The sequence below is a fragment of the Thermobia domestica genome, chromosome 10 (genome assembly GCF_964235325.1).
Source record: "Thermobia domestica chromosome 10, izTheDome1.hap1.1, whole genome shotgun sequence".
NCBI classification, from domain to species: Eukaryota; Metazoa; Arthropoda; class Insecta; order Zygentoma; family Lepismatidae; genus Thermobia; species Thermobia domestica.
This window is the reverse complement of record NC_137463.1, coordinates 62,986,716-63,004,080: the sequence shown is the minus strand read 5'-3', so window position 1 is coordinate 63,004,080 and position 17,365 is coordinate 62,986,716. Positions and strand designations below refer to the sequence as shown.

Here is a 17,365-nt window from a genome sequence, read left to right as displayed (position 1 = left end):
AATAAATGTAATCGTTTGGTCCTAATAAAATAAATTATAATTACTTAAGAATATGATGTGGAAACGCTATAGGAACTAGCAAATTTCGAATTTAAAATTTATAATCTTGCGGAGAAACATGAAACCGATTGATGACTAAATACAAGTCACCCAAAGATATGTCTTCCAATAATTAACAGTAATAAATTATCAGTGTTATATATTATTGAAACTTAAATATTTCTTCCATTTTCATAAGTTGTTTGAGTTCATTGTTATTATTTGAATCTAAAATTTAAACGAAGTTTAAAATTTTAAATGAAACCAACGCCGGCTTTAGTAACTTACTAAGAGCACAGTAACGTTACAATCGTTAACTCTACGGCCTGATGTAGGATTTGTAGTTCATTTTACTCTCATAATAATTTGTTTTAAATAGTTCGGAAAGTTCTATGGAGTTTAATTAATTTTATAATTGCACCAGTATTATAAACATGAACATAAATTCATCTTAAAGCATCATTATACATAGGCCATGAACGCTCCTTTAAAAACCTGTTCTTGGAAATAATTTTAAAAAAAGGAAAACTTTCTGAAATAAACGCATTTATTCTGTTAATGAATTAATTAGGAACAATATTCTGCTATCAGCGAATGCAATAAAATTTGTAGAGTTTCTGTATAAAGGATTGCAATGAAACAAAATATCGAGGGAATCTTATTTTCATTGTGTTAAGTGAAGCAGATAAAATTGCTTGAGTAAGCATTGAGTGTTTTGTAACGGAAAATATGTCAAACACAATGATAACTTCATATATTAGGTCTGAGGATCCCATTCTTTCAGCACCAAGGAAACCTTCGTACATGAGTTTACTTTCATATGCATAATTTTGTCAAAATTATCAGTATTAGATATGCAACAAGATGTAACAAAATTCCTTACTCTGATAAAGTTTGTAGTATGCATCTTGAATTGATTATCTTTCTCATTATTTCTGAATACGTCGTACATTAAAATAGATGTATTACAGTGTAGGTCAGATCAAGAATAATGGAGTTCTGTAGTGGCATAAGCGTTAAAGAGAAATGCCGAAGGTTCTTGGGTATCGAAGCGGGAATATATATATATATATATATATTTGCTATCAACACAACAGGCATAAACAGAATTATAGTGTTGGTGTATTACATAATACATTTATAACATTATTCTTAAACATAGAGTTCATATTGCAGATGTCAATTTCTTTGTGTTTGATACATATTTTGTTATAAGTAGATCAAATTGTCCAAATTGGTGATTTCAATAATACGTTGGTCCTTGCTTTTTTGCAATAAAGCAGACCAGAGTTATTAGCAGGGGTTTTAAGTGTCGGGACATGAAAATTTAATGTTGATATGAGATCCGTACAATTAAATTCGTTTTGTACTATTTTATAGAGCAAAATCAAATCTGTCACCTTTGTTCAAGTGTAGGGATACAGAAGTTGTCTATTAACGTTAGATAATTTTCATAATGTGGATAGATTCCAGTTGTCTTGTACGTCAAGTTTTTGATAAATTTAGATTCGTCCTTTTCCAGTTGATGTCTGTATTGCTGTTGTTATGGGTTAGAAATCACAGCAGCATATTCCAGTTTTGATCGGACATAGGCATTATACATTTTCGTTAGTGTAGTATTATTGTTAAACTCCTTTCCAGTTCTAATTATGAATCCTAACATCTTGAGAGATTCGTTAAATATGTTCTCTATATGGTTATTAAATGTCAGTTTTGTATCAAATAGTAAGATCTCATCTATTGAGTAATCAAACTCTATTTGACTTTTGTTTCTAATAAACGATAAAATGTTACATTTGTTTGTGTTTACATTAAGTTTGTTAAGAGAACACCTATTAGCAATATTTTCCATGCCACGTTGTAAATCGAGACAGTCATGGATTGCCTTTATCCTACCGTATATTTTGTGGTCATCAGCAAAAAGCAATTTGTTACTTAATAATATATGATCAGGGACATCGTTAATGAATAAAAGGAACAATAACGGACCTAGATTAGAGCCTTGGGGAATTTCAGAATATGCAATATAATCAGATGATTTATATTCCTTGTAGATAACAGTTTGTTTTCGATTATTTAAATATGATGAAAAGAACTTGATCAAGGGAAAAGAGAAATTATATTCGCCTAGCTTATGTAATAGTACCTTGTGATTGACGCTGTCAAATGTCTTTTCAAAATCTATGTATATTACATCAATCTGACATCCTACATCTAACGAATTTGCAATAAAGTCTGTGATAAGTTCAAGGTTTGTTGTTGTTGATTTGCGTGGGATAAAGCCATGTTGATATGGTGAGATTACGGCTTTTATGTGGTCAATTATCCGTCTGTATAGGGTTTGTTCAAATATCTTTGCAAAAGTAGGTAAAATTGATATAAGCCGGTAGTTATTTATTTCGTGTTTATCATTGGTTTTTGGTATTGGACAAACTACAGATGATGATTTCCATTTATCCGGAAAATCGCATGCTTTTAAAGCGAGGTTGAATGCAATCCTTAGCGGATATGTAAACGCATCTACACAACCCTTTATGATATATGGAGGTATTCCATCAGGGCCAACAGCAGTTCTGGGCTTTAATTTTTTGATTGCCATTTATACTTCAGATTGATTTATTTCCTCAATGGTAAGTGACTCTAGTTTGTTACTTACATAAGTTAATAAATTGTTCGTAGGAATGTCAGTGAAACCTGTATCTGGCACATATATTGAAGAGAAATACTGTGCAAAAGCATTGGCTATTTCATCATTATGATAAAGTTCGCGTTCTTCGTAATTTAATTTCCCCCAAGAAGATGCTTAGTCTTATTTTTTATAAAGTTCCACAATTCATTAACATTGTTATTAATGTCATTTTCAGAATCTTGTATAAACGCTCTGTATGCCAGCCTAACTTCTTTCTTTATTTTCCTATGCAATTCATTGAATTTATTGAGATAATTCACTTCTTTATTACATTTGTATTTTTATGATACGTTGCTTCAGTTTTGACTTTTTTGATAATTTCATTTGTACACCAGCACAGATAAGCTTTTCTTGAGTTATTTTTAAGTGGCACGCACTTATCAAATACACTATAAATAATATAATAGAGATTATCAACTAGGTCATTGGCGTTTTCATATTTCTTTAGGCAGTTCCAGTCAATAGACGAGAATTCAAGATACAACTGTAAGAAGTTAGCTTTCCTAAAGTTATATCCTGATATATTAGTATTATATCCTTATATATATATATATATAGGAATTACGTCTCTATTCTCCAGAATTTATTGACGTTCTTTAAGGCTGCGAAAAAAAGAAAGACAATTGTCTCTTCTTCGAATTTTAAAAATATATTAAAATGAATAGAGCAAGTAAAGTTAATTGTTTCATAGTGAATATGAAGCATGAATGAATTACTTGGAAATGACCGTAAAGCTATATCACATCACGTTTTAATAATGCATATTCATTTCTGTTTAGTGGGAAACAGTCTTGTTTATCAACTTAGGGAGAAAAGGAGCTGATTAAGTAACGATCAATGTGTTATTATTCTAGCATCGTATTTTCATTCGCTATCACCTTTAAAACCTCACGTGCATCAGTAAAGATACACTTTTCATCACACATCATTGTATTTCTGTTATTAACAATATCTAACATTATACTTCAAATACTGCTAATGCTTTTGTTATGTGTCAATTAACGAAAACTTATGTAGAACAACGTACCTTACTTAATCTACTTTTTACCTCTCTAACTAGTGCTCCTAAGTTAAATAATAGTTATGCAAATTTGGTACAAAACTGAGACTTACCGCTTCCACATTTGCTCTCGTTTCTCCACGTTTATTTCAGTTGTTATATTTTTCTCTTTTACTTTTCACTTTTAATAGTTTTCAGGATAATTGATTATCATTGTTGTTATCATACACGAATAAAAGACGGATAATCTTAGCAATTGCACATTTTAGAAATAATTCCTTTATTCCAGATAAAATCAGTAATACAATTTTCAAACAATATTATACATGTTATTGTTTCCATGTTTCCTTCGTATTTGAGCATCATATACTTTACATTATAATGTGTCTGATGTTACATATCACCATCAGCGAATAAAATATCTAAACACAATTAAATCTGCTGTGCAAAATCTGATTATTACTTATTCTAGGATTGCATTGATGTTTATATTATAGTGTAGTGAGAAACATTACTTTGTGCATGAATATTTAATGTATTGTTTATTATTAATAGCCAATTTTTGTATAATGTAATTCCAATACTCTACTTTTTAATCATTAATGAATTATTTACAATTTTAACATTGAGCAAAATTATTGAGTGTTTCAAACAAACACCGAAACCTTTGGAAGGTGAATTCTAACACCAAGATAAGACAGAAAGTACAGACTATCCTGGGAGTAGGTAAATATGCCTCCTTATGATGCTATGACTGGCCGAAAAGTGGTCGAAAAATGCAAACATAGTCGTTACTTGAGAATAAAATGTATTACTCAAGTCAGGTAAACGATAATATTTATTATTTGTAGTCGTAGGGTCTACTAATGCACAATCGAAAGAGGTGTGGGGTGGTGCAAGGGCGAGTTCAAAGAAACTTAACAATTCCTAAGGTATTGTATAAAAACTTGACAGACGTAAATAAAAAAGAATGAAGAACAACACATTAAATAATGAAAATCAAAGCACATTGTTCGAGTTACTGTAAAATTCGAATGAAAGAGCGAGACAAAATGAAGCAACTCAACATTTTACTGTTGTTTACGTAGGTCTTTTGAAGTCGAACTATTACCAACTTCTTTGATAGCACATTTTCTCTTACGAAGTTATATTATTCTTACAAGTTTCTCTTACAAGTTATATTATTAAAACCCACCTTAACGTCACTCTAACGATAATCCCTCCGCAAGCCCAGTAGATACATGTCTCACCAGCTGAGTATAACTGGCCTTGAGAAATGTATTTACCTTTTCCAGAGAAGACAACTCTAAAATTTTGACATTTTTGAGCATTAAACCTTTTTGTACTTTAGTTTATTAAACATGTCATTTACCCAACAGATACATTTACCAGAATCGAAGTTTTTCTTCCAAAGTGAGGCACAGCCATAAATGGAAAGGTCTCTTCTGATTCGATGGATCTGTAGTTCAATTACAGACTACGAACGTTGGCGAATAACATCGTATTTCTTATTTTTCTTCAAATTTACCCTTGACTGCTGCACTTTCATTCTACAAATTCTTTGCAATAAACTTTCATTTATCATTCGTCTCCATAAGCCTCAAACTTTTAAACAAAAAGTATCAAGTTGTAAAAATCAGAGATTACCTCTCACAGTATGCGACCACAGGAGACTTCGCAGAGAACTTCTCACAGTCTTCGGGGTAGAAAATACCATTCAACCTTAACAAGCGTTTGGCATCCCGCCACAGAAAATTTTGAAAATTAGCCCTCCTGAAGTGGTTTTAGGTTTCACTTTTCAGATCTCTTATTTTATTTTTTTACAGTAGATGTTATGTATTCTTGAATTGGAGAATATCTATGAAAATATCAACGCTGCCACCAGTTCAGAAATGTAGTAAAGTATTAGAATGTTCTCTGTTTTATTCTTTCTTGTAATTATTTTTTATGATTTTTCTTCTCTTTTTTTGTGTGTGAGTGCGAGCCCCGGAGCACATACTTCTGAATTAAAAACGTTATTACACGTCTTTTTCCTAGAGTATATACTGTTCTGAAACAAAGTAAGGCAATCAAACTTGGGTACCTATCCTTTCAAATACTGTGTTCTTCAAACCTGAACCATGTACCTTTGTTCGATGAAATATTGTATTCGTTGTTTTTTTTTTCGTCTTTCAACTTTTGGAACTAATACTAAAATGTCTTAAGTTTTTAAAAAGTTTGCACGTACGGTACTTCCACGAACTTCTAATTGTGCATTACTAAAATGTAGTACTACAAATAACTCCCATTTAAGTGACTTCAATCAAACAGTTTGCTCTGAAGTTACAGTTGTTTTTCTACTTTCCCTAAAAATATTCGGCTGGTCATAGCGCCAAAAAGAGACATTATTATGCTCATGTTGGTCTATATTTCTTGTCTTATCTTGTTGTCAGGAACCAACTCCCAGACGTTGCCAGTGCTGTTTTGAGACATCCTATGTATGCACATATATATGTGGTATCAGACTTCTCTCAGTTTCAGAATTCCTGTGGGGAAGCTACGTCAAATTTTAGAGATCCACATCCTCATCATCCACGGCACGACATTAATATTACCAGCAAAGTAAAAGAACATGGTAAAAACATTAATACTAATGTAATCACCAATCTGAATGTAAATCGTAGACGAGAACATAAAATGAACAACTCTTGAGAACACTTTCCTGACACAGGTATTCAATCATAAAATTTAGTTAATAATTTCTAATAGCATCAAGAACTATTTGTTTACTTTATTTTAATCTCATGTACTATAACAAAATACTTATTTGATAGATAAAATATAAAATATGGACATAACATATAAACAATGAAACTGTGATACAGAAATTAATAATCAAGATTACTGAATTTCATTTAATTGTTAAATAAGTTACACTTCCGAGGAAACGAGTTAAACTTTTTAAGTGTGAAAATACGCATTCTAAAATAGGAATGTCTTTACTATACTTTAGCCTCATGTATCTATAAATTCAGTGTTTAAAATAGTCTCCGTGCTCCAGCCAATCACTCCACGATGACAATAGTAAAGTTTGTCATGTGAGAAGCTAATACACTGTTCTACACATATTTTGTTTACAGTACCCACTTTTAATTAATTTAGAGGTGTTGAATCAGTGAAAGGTATTTAAGAAGGTTCGATTGGCTTAGGTTTAGGCGTAACAAAGAGGGTTGATATCCAAGCCACCCCACAAGTTCTTATTTATGTTGCTACATTGTCGATGGTCTGGCAACGTCGCATTCTATAATAATACGTTAGCATTGGTGACGAAATATACCCATAGGCTCATAGCCAGAATGTCAATGAGATCATAGCCCCGTAAACTATCCATGAACCTACCTAAAATTGCTGTTATTTGGGGAAAATCTCAGTAATTGCGTTGAGTTTGTTAATTTCTATTGTCCTCCCCCTCCTTATACGTTGCTGCAGGCAAAAATATACTATAGTTACTGACTCCATACTTGGATTGTTATATAGGAGAAATTAGCTTTATCTTACTGAGATGAAACTCTTAAACGTTAAAAACAGACACTACAAGAATTCAATTACTAGAATTACCTTTTTAACGAATAGATCTTTTAGCTTACCGTTTGAAAATAACTTATATTCCTTCATTCCTAATGCTCCAACAGAAATCAGCTAATATCGCTACAAAACACTCATCTTTCCAATGTTGTAATTTTGCTGATGAAACCGTTTCTAATGCTCGTAGGTGACAGCATCAAATTGCCAGTAGAGAAATTCAAATGGCAATGGGGAAGATGGAATTTCATCCAATGTTTTCGTAAGATCACAGAAGATTCTCCACAAGTTCTTTATAGTTTTCTGCTCTCCTGTTCTCGAGAAAACCTTGACACACTTGCCGAAATGCATTCCATGGTGCTTGGTCCTCAACACTAAGTGTATGTTCAAATTGAGAATCACTGTACCAGACGATGCACCAGTGAATCTCAATACTACTGTCCCACTCACATGAAAAGCAGGTAAACTTTGTGTAACCCGTTTCGTAAGTTCCGCAAAAAAGCAATAAACTTGAAATCACCTCAAATTTTCCACCCAAATCTATCATATTACAGGTACCTAAGAATTTAATGTTTTCACAAGTTTCTCTAACATCATTTGCGTATAAAACAGGAATTGAAGGAAGAACATTACTATTGTGCGGTAAAACTGCTTTAAGTGAAAATTTGAAGAAATCAGTGAAAACGTTTCAACCCGCGGTATTATATGGTATATTAATAGCTCCAAAGATTCCTTCAATATCATGGTACACAGTCACATGCCTTTTGTGTTTGAGAAACGAAACAAATTCTTTATGTCAGTTGCGAAAATTTTTAACTTCACATCATCCGCGAGGTGATTCCTTGTTTGCAGCCCTGAGGCCAAAAATTCGGTTTTGGTTTTGGGAAGTTCTAGGATTCTGATTAGTTTATATAATTCGACCTGTGTTACGTTATTATGCTCCCAGGCAGGGGAAGTTGTGGAAAAGTCAGAATCTTGAGATGTTGAGAGCTGTTCTCTATCCTGTTCGGTATTATCTTCATTAACTATATCCATGCTGAAATTTTCTGATGGATCTAGTATTGGCACTTAGAGATTATGTGAAATTGGACTTCTGGCTGAACTTAGATCCAGGTACACACTTATTCTCCTTTTTCGTTTTGATATAGCCTTTCCGAATAGATAGCGCCAAATAGAAATAGTCAGTGATATGATCAGTAGGTTCTGGCCACACCGCGGTCACTCCAAACTTCATTTGGCTACCTATCACATTCGCAAATGCATTGAGAGTAGATAATCACGTAGTACAACAAATTTGAGTGACCCATTTTTATTCTAATATCCTCCTTTGCATTCGAAGTACAAGAAGTAGACTTTCCTTCTTTCAGGCGTTAAGGCACGTTTTGTCGACTTATAAGTTATTCCCAACATGGAAATGTCTGGTCCCTTTACACATGTACCAAGCTTGATTAGCATCTTGCACATACATACATCTAACTTGGAACACGCGAGCACGATTCTAGAAACTGGTACACAATTAAGGAAAACAACTGTACGCAGACTTCCGTGGATACCTTGGCATGTCTCAAGTGAGTGAAACATGCTACATTGTGAAACAACAAAGAATGTTACAAAGTTGCTGCACAGGCAACATATATGAAATATTCCCAAAGGCAGTGAATGTATACTGCATAGCTGAACGCATACTAAATTTTTCAATGAGGAACATAGCAGGACATTTCTTTTCGGGTAGGAGAAGCACAAAGCCTTATTTATGAAAGGTACAAGTGTTCGAAAACGTTACATTTTAATATTTGGGATTCCCGACCAACCCAGATTATTAAGATTTTTCGCCAATAACAGTAATTTTAGATAGGACCAACAATAATTAAGGGGAACAAGGCTAGCTTGACTATTCCAGTTATCGGCGTATTGAGGTATATCTCACCACAAATGCTGACGCAATACATTAGAATGGTTCGTTTGCCAGACTTTCATCAGTGTTGCAACATAAATAAAAACGTGTGGGGACGCTTAGATTCACCCCATGTGTTACGCCGAAACGAGAGCCAATCGACATTTGTTAATTCATTTTCTTATTCAGCACATCCAAATTTGTTACGCAACAGAAGAAAAGTTAAAATTAGTAGAAGAGTGATATTGAAGTGATAAGATGTAGTGTCAGCGCAAACATACTTAATGAGTATCACGTAAAGGTGAAGACAAATACTACAGAATTCAACATATAAATAAAAATTCTGAAGTGCATCCTATTATTTCTTAAGATAATAAGTAGAATACATATAATTCCCAGCTTGTGTTAGAATATTTCATAGATAAAAATAGTGTCCATTAGTCATCTTTCAGTAATCTAAATACAATTACAACGTACACTATCACAGATCATACTATTTCTCTTAGTTTCATGTTACGTTTCTTCAACTTTAATTCTTGGTACCCAATTTCAGTATTACATCACTGTTGAAGTAGGTTTACTTTCTAATACGTATTTATGATAATAAAGGGGTGACATATATTGTTCTGGCATATATATTCCTTAGTATTTACATCAAATACGCATCCAATCATATTCCGAAGATACTGAGGATGAAAACATTATGAAAATCATATTTTTTATTTACAATCTCGGAAACGGTATCCTTCTATTATTAAGCAAATGAATATTTCAGTTATGACAGGTATTAGCCTTCGGTGGTCAAAATTGATAATAACTTTTACTCTCAGTTTAACAAAACAATACACACCATTTTATTCGATGACTTCTTGTCATTTTCTTCCGCAACACAATAATTCGGTCTCAATATAACTTCTATACTTTCTGTTCAAAAATTTGTGACCCGTAGTTAAGAAAAAAATAACGCCATTCAGGAAGTTTTACTGGATTCGAAAGAATCAATGTCTTACGGTGCAAGATTTTGAAAATATTTTAGATGCATTAGAATCTTCCAGGCAATTTCTCTGAACTTGAGATGGGTCTTTACAAGATCTATGTGGTTTGAGTTCGTCAGTGTTATATAAGGAGTGATAGAAGTTGAACAGTGAGGGAATTTATCTCCACTTCCTAGGTGAATTTTCGTTAATTGTGATTAGCATATTTCCGAGTCAATAGCTCTGCTCGGCGGCAACAGATAGTTAACGTAAGGCCCTTTCAAACCCACCGAACGGGCAGCATAAGACATTTTGTCTTCAGTGATGGCTTTGCCATAGACTATGGAGTTTTTTCTCTCTTCAAACAGCATTTCCTTCATTCATTGTTTCCGTATCACAACTTTTCGCACTTTTCACAACTTGCTATCAAGGGTTCCAACTTTTCGAATTTATTCAGAAATTTGTAGATTTTGTTATTTTCAACAGAAATTCGTAGATAGGAATTTCATTCAGTAAATTCCTTTAAGCTTTCTTTCGTAGCCAACTTTGTCCAAATTGTTAAGTGAGAATATTTAATCCATTAGCTATGTCATGATCGCTTACATGCCGATCTCGCTCGAATTAGCTATAATGTCATCCAGTTTTGTTATTATTGATCGCACACTGGAAGTTATATTACGTGCATCGAAATTTCCGGAACTAAAACAACCGAACTTTCTCTTGGTTACCTTTTGATATCCTGTCATGGCCAAAAATAGCACAAATTTATTTAAGAGTCTCTGCCGCTGTTGTTCCTTTATGCAGTTTACCGAACCTTTGCCAAAACTTTAATCATTTTCAGAAAGTAATCATAAGTAATATTAAAAGAATTCCAATATCAATTTCCAAAAACAAAGTTGAGCATGACACGCTTCGACCCATAAATTCTCAAATTGCAGAGAGTAATGTTTCCTCATGTGGAAAAGGCTGATAATTTTGAAAATCCTGAAATACTACTCTATTTTTACTATATTATATTAAAGGAGTTTAAATACGTATTGTTTTAGAACATTAGTTACATAGTTAACTTGTCCGCTAGTTAATTCCTTATTTTTTGTGAATATTTGTTGGTGGATGTGCTTGTTTGTGTTTGTGTTCGTATTTCTTTATACGTTGTATGCTGTTAGTATATCAGTTTTGATAATATTTGTTCGTTCATTTGAATTTATCAAACGTATTCATTAGAATGGATATCTGAAATATTTATTCACAATTTTATGTGGTCTCAGCAATCATAATCTGGATAATTCTAAACTCATCAAATAGTCTCTTGATCCTTTTAGCAGTGAGTGCACATTTACCACCATAAAAGGAAAAGTTTCTCAAAGTATAAGCGTAATCATATCCATTCAAAAAATCATTAATTATCCGTTTGCTTTAGAATATTTATTAACTATGCATTTGATTTAGAACATAAAAAGAATAGAATGACCCATAGAAAATTTTGTTCATTAAAAAACTAGAAGATAATACAAGGAACCATGTACAACATCAAGGTATCACAACTATAGTCGAGAATTGTATTTATATGCAATAGCGTTCACTAATAAACATATATTAGAGATATTTTTTTACTTGAAAATACATTGTTTTAATAACTTTGAGAAAGCCGTCATCAGCATATTACCATACCTACCCTTCTGGTTCTCTTGGAACGAAGATTTTAAACGAATCCAAGTAAATCTGTGATAGAATGCTTTCTTCTAATAAGTTAGAACCCTGGTTCCATCCCAGCTCTCTCAAATATGTTTGTAGTGGAAAATATATTCCAAGGTTTTCTCAAGGCTCAAACATTTTCTCCTACTTCCTTAATCAACTATTTCATCCAATATCATCATCGTCATTTTGTTAGGCTCGGAGCATTATATACAAAAGTTAAACTTATAAACTTAGATCAAGAAGGAGACTAAGAATAAAACAAAAGTAATTTGCATAACACATACTAGAATTAACACCTACAAAGATGCAGAGATGATTGAAGAAATAGAGTATTTAATTTAATCAGGTAAATGTTACACGTAATTCCAACTACTTACATAGATGTATTGATACAAAACATTCATCATCACTTCCAGTCAAAAATATAAGAATATTATATTATTGTACCAATACTAATATAAAATTATGGAAACCATTTTATTAACGCCTTTAAAATATAAGTGTACTCTTAAACTTTCTAACACAATTAGAAATATTTAATCTTTATAAATCATTCGTAATACATTCTGACTAACAAAAGCAGATCATACTAGGGGAAGCTTAGGCAATTCTGAAAGAAACCATTAGCTTGCTGCAGTTGGGGAGAATTTCATTCCCAGTTGCGTTCGGTAATACTGAATGAATATGGCACAAAATGTTGCTTTCATGTTACTATGATTGAGTGCAACGTAACTGTGCAAATTTATAGCAAACCTTAAACAATTTGTGCATTATTTCATTGTACGGGAATATTTACAAATAACCAATATTATTTCTTAAACACGACAATTAAATTGTTAATAGAAGACCTTGTAAATTATATTCCTTTTCAATAATAATCATAATTTATATTTCTAGATACTCAAGAGTAACAAAGTATATACATATTTTCTCAAGGTTATAATTTACATAATTAAGTTATTGTAATTGTCTCCCTTAAATATGATATTCACAATTTTTGAGCACGAAATACGTTAGTTTTATGATCGCACGGAATATACATGTACATGTCTGTCTTTATTCACTGTCTACACCTACCGTTCAGTATAATTCAATGCTATAAGTTAAATTAAGAAGATATTATAAGTGGTCCCCTAAAATATGTTCTGGAATTCATTATTTGTTTACAAATAGATGATAAGATATGTTTTGCACTTTACAGACTTTTACGTAAACGGATTGGTTATTGAAATAGATTATTAATGTGTTTTGTTGATATTTATATCAAATATCATATATTTCAGGACTATATGTTGAGACTCAGTACAACCTATTGTAACACAGACACTCGAGAATGAAGCTATGCCTCAACAAATATATTTTCGAGTGAAATTGGAAACCACGTCTGGGAAAAAATACCATAAGTATTAACACACAACAAATACCACTTCTACTACATATTACTATAACAATGTTACAAATTTGAATTTCTCAACTTTGTAGCACAATAGAAAATAAAATAAACATTTAAAAATTAATATTTGTGTTACATTAATTTTCAGTAATAGTACTAGGAGTGTTCTAGTTGTTCAAAGTTCACTGGCATCATAATTCATCTCTGTAAAAGAGTTTTGAATAGCTACAGTATTTGATTGGAAACTATAAGTTCTTTCTCATCCCCTGTTAATAAAATTCACAATACTATGTATATGAGGAAACTATACTTATTATATTTTAATGAAACAACATTAATTTTAATTTTCCATTAGAGTTCGTTGATAAATGTATTGTTATTACAAGAATATGAACATAGAAGGTTTAAACAATATTATTATATATAACAACATACACCATAATGATAGTATATATATATAAATGATCGCCAATACTTAGTGTAAAGAAAATGAACTATTTGTTTGACATAATTAATTTGCAAGCTTAACATGTGTGAAACAGTTTATCAAAGATCTTCCAGTTCCTCCAAATACATGAATTAGCACTGCAACATTGTGATTCAAGATATGTAAAAATAGTAATATCTAAGGAATGTTCACTGACTCTTATATTATAATATTTCTCGTAGGCAACTATCGTAAAAACAGCTATGTTTCTTTCTCTCTGTACTACTTTTGACCAATACGTAAGAAAGTTTCAACTTCAACAGTATATATATATATTTCTCTTGTCCTTTTGATATTTTTTAATATAAAACTTTTGTAGTATTTTCTTCTTTTATTCATACGCATTTCATTGCTTTCTTAAGATCCTAATACTTTTCTATTGACTAGGGTTTACTGGTTCAACGATAAAGGTCTATGTGGTAAATGCATCTAACAAAGAACATTATTGATTTATATAAGAAAATAACAAAATAACTTTCTACACTAACTTCGATCATTAAACTTGGATTAAATTTTCCATTGATTTTCTGTGATAATTCACATTCATACCCATCTTTTGTGTATTAAATTCAAGCTCAAATGGATACATTCAATGAACATTTAGGGAACGTTTGGATTTGATATTTTTATATGTTTGTCTAATACTAATTTTAAAAAAAACTCAAATATACCTGGACCAAAAGATTAAATGTATCAATTGACTGTGCGTTTTTAGACAAAACAAGCTTTCTACGTATAAAAGAACTGACCAATTACAATTGTAACGATCTTAGCTGATTATGTTATATGAGTAAAAAATAAAACATGTTCCCAGTAATTGTGTATAGTAGTGAGTACCTTACTTTTACGACACAGTTAAATGTGTACTACGCTAGAAGTAGATTAACGACATACAATATTGCAGTTGTGAGCAACGTTGTTAATCGTCACCTGCACATATAGCCTCGTTGCTGACGTTCTCATTAATCCCTCTACACATATATGACATACAACATACCAAGCTAAATATAAAAACTTAAATAGTTATATGCATTCATCTTCTAATATACTAATAGAACATCTTCATCTACATATATAAACAAATTGCTGTAGATATATATATATATATATATATATATATATATATATATATATATATATGTAAAGTCATTGAGCAAGTATTTCCTGAATTACAGGATCTTAATACTATAAAATGGCAATACTAATAGCACTATAAAATAGTTATGATAAAAGTAAGATATCTTAATTTTATATTATATTTCATGTTGCCAGAAACCTAATCATCATATATTTAATTTATCTAAGCATGTATGCATGTTAATAATACTTCAATTTAATCAAGATTAATACTTTTTGATTTAATCAAGATCACCAATCGTTATTACACAAGGTGTGGTTAGAATCAAAGTGCCTATGTTCACACCCTTGTGAACCTGGCTCTCCACCTTCTCCAAACGATTTCTGCGTATGAACAAAAAGTACTTCGTTTATACCGGTTTGTACCGTAAATAGTTTGTACTGTACTGTAGTATGAGAAATAAAGAAAGAAACTGGAAACCAGGTTCACACAACCCCTTTACTTTGAGCTAGGATGAATTTAATTGGCTCATGTGAAAGACTTTTGTTTGTAAAGAATTATTCCGTAATTTGTTTCGTTTGTACCGTATTGTATTGTGAAAAATGAACGGAACAAAATGGGGCCTAGATCAAAAAATTCGCCAAATCAGGATGTAATACAATGGGTACACATGACTTTTGTATGTCATATGAAAGTACTTGGGAGCGGATTTTACCACAATGAGATTTAGATTAACCATAATAAATTATAAGAAATTAAGGAAACAAATTTGGGGGTGCCTGAACCTGCCTCACACAACTTCCGGTGCAAACGATTCAATCGGCTCATTTGAAATAATTTCATTTGGACCGGATTGTACCGAACTGTGTTTTGTTTGTGCCATCCTAGATTATACTAAGTTAACGGAACAAAATGGGGCTCACTTCAAACAGGTCGTCAATCAGAACTTTATACAAGGGTTACACATGACTTTAGTATGTCATAGGGTACAGCGGGGTAATTCGAATAGGCGGGGAATTTGAATAATGTTAAGCATTTTGCCAGCTGGAGTGGAAACGCGGCTCGCCATGTTAGTGAGCCTGTGGTGGGTTTGTAGGTGGTGGTTTGTAGAAGTCGCTCTCAGAAATAGAAAATATTCTTTCGGTTCTGAAGGCTTATACGATTTTTTGTTTGCTGCAAGGCGAGTACGAATGTGTGTATTTTTAGGTTGTTATAATTTTCAACGTTGTTTTCTTAAGCTTTCCTTATTATTAACTGGATAAAATGAAACCGTTCTGGATTATAATCGTATCAGTAGCATGTGGGGCATTGATATACTGTACGCTGACGTCAACTAATCAGCAGTTTTCATACCACGTTCTGAATGGAATATTCGTCGACTGCGGGGCAATTTGGATAATTCAAAATGGGGCAATTTGAATAGCAGTGAAATTAGAACTATACGCCTACTATTTTATATTTGTTTGTCAAAAGCGAATGCTTCTAGTATTAACAAGGAAACTGCGAATTCTTATTTTGACTTACTGGGAAAATTAATGCACGAGTATGATCTCCATAAACCATCGTAACCGTATTTATAATATGGACGAAAGTAATCGTCCTCTAAATAACAGACCCCTAAAATTTTTGCAGAAAAGGGTAGAAAAGAGGTGGTAAGTTTAACACGTATTGAGCGAGGGGAAAATGTAACGGTGATAGCATGCTGCAATGCCAGAAGGTCTTTTATACCTCCTGTAGTAATATTCAAAGGCGTACGCCTGAATCCGGACTTTAAAACCCAAAATCTCACTCACAACTTTTGACCTTCGAGTTCTACCAGTCATGACATCGAAATGCTTTACCTACCTCCACACACAACACATGTATTATAACCACTCTATCGCTCTGTTTTTAAGACCCTTAAAGCCAATTACCACCAAGAGGCAACTATCTGGATTCACTAAAACCTGAGGTCAGTGATTAGTAAATCTCAGTTCTGCATTTTGTTCACTGAAGCCTAGAAGTGGACAGCTTCTGTTGAACTGGCAGTTAATGGGTTTTCATGTACTGGTATCTACCCGTTTAGTCCACAAGCTATTGACGAATTTCGATTCGCCCCTTTGGAAACGTATGGCCTTATTATACATTTTGAGGAGCAGTCTTCTCGGGAAGAAGATCTTAACAACGCGCTTTCTTCTTCCGGTCATGGCTCTCAAAACTTTGTCCCAACGAAGCCTACATATGAACCCATACAACAAGTGCTTCTCAGCCCAGAAAAAGTTTGTGTGCTGAAGAGACGTCGTGTCGCAGGAAAATCATTCCACTCAACTTCTGAAAATATTCGGGCAATGAGAATAAAACACCTCCGAGGAAAGACGTAAGCATCGGGTGCAACAAAATTCAAAGACACTACAAGAAAGAAGAGTGCTAATATAGAACCTACCAAGAAACAAAAACAAATGAATGTTCGAAAGAAACTGATATCCTATACCCCTTCTAGTGACGAAAATGTAGGCCTAAGTCTAAAAATGGCTGCAGGCAATGAAAGTCAAACAAGGAATTGCTGTTTTTGC

General features: G+C 32.5%; 1 long non-coding RNA gene across 3 annotated transcripts in view; it reads left to right on the top strand.

Moving 5' to 3' along the window:
* The window catches only part of LOC145661996 (uncharacterized), a 190,124-nt gene that overhangs the window by 127,001 nt on the left and 45,758 nt on the right, over window positions 1-17,365 (top strand). The window contains exons 2-3 of one of the 3 annotated variants that reach the window (XR_014126934.1): window positions 6,243-6,438; window positions 13,139-13,274. The exons of 1 other annotated variant lie outside the window; for it this stretch is intronic. This is a non-coding gene — a long non-coding RNA (uncharacterized LOC145661996). Of the gene's footprint in view, window positions 1-6,242; window positions 6,439-13,138; window positions 13,275-17,365 lie in introns of those variants that run through there. One more of the 3 variants, XR_014126935.1, reaches the window with a different exon arrangement.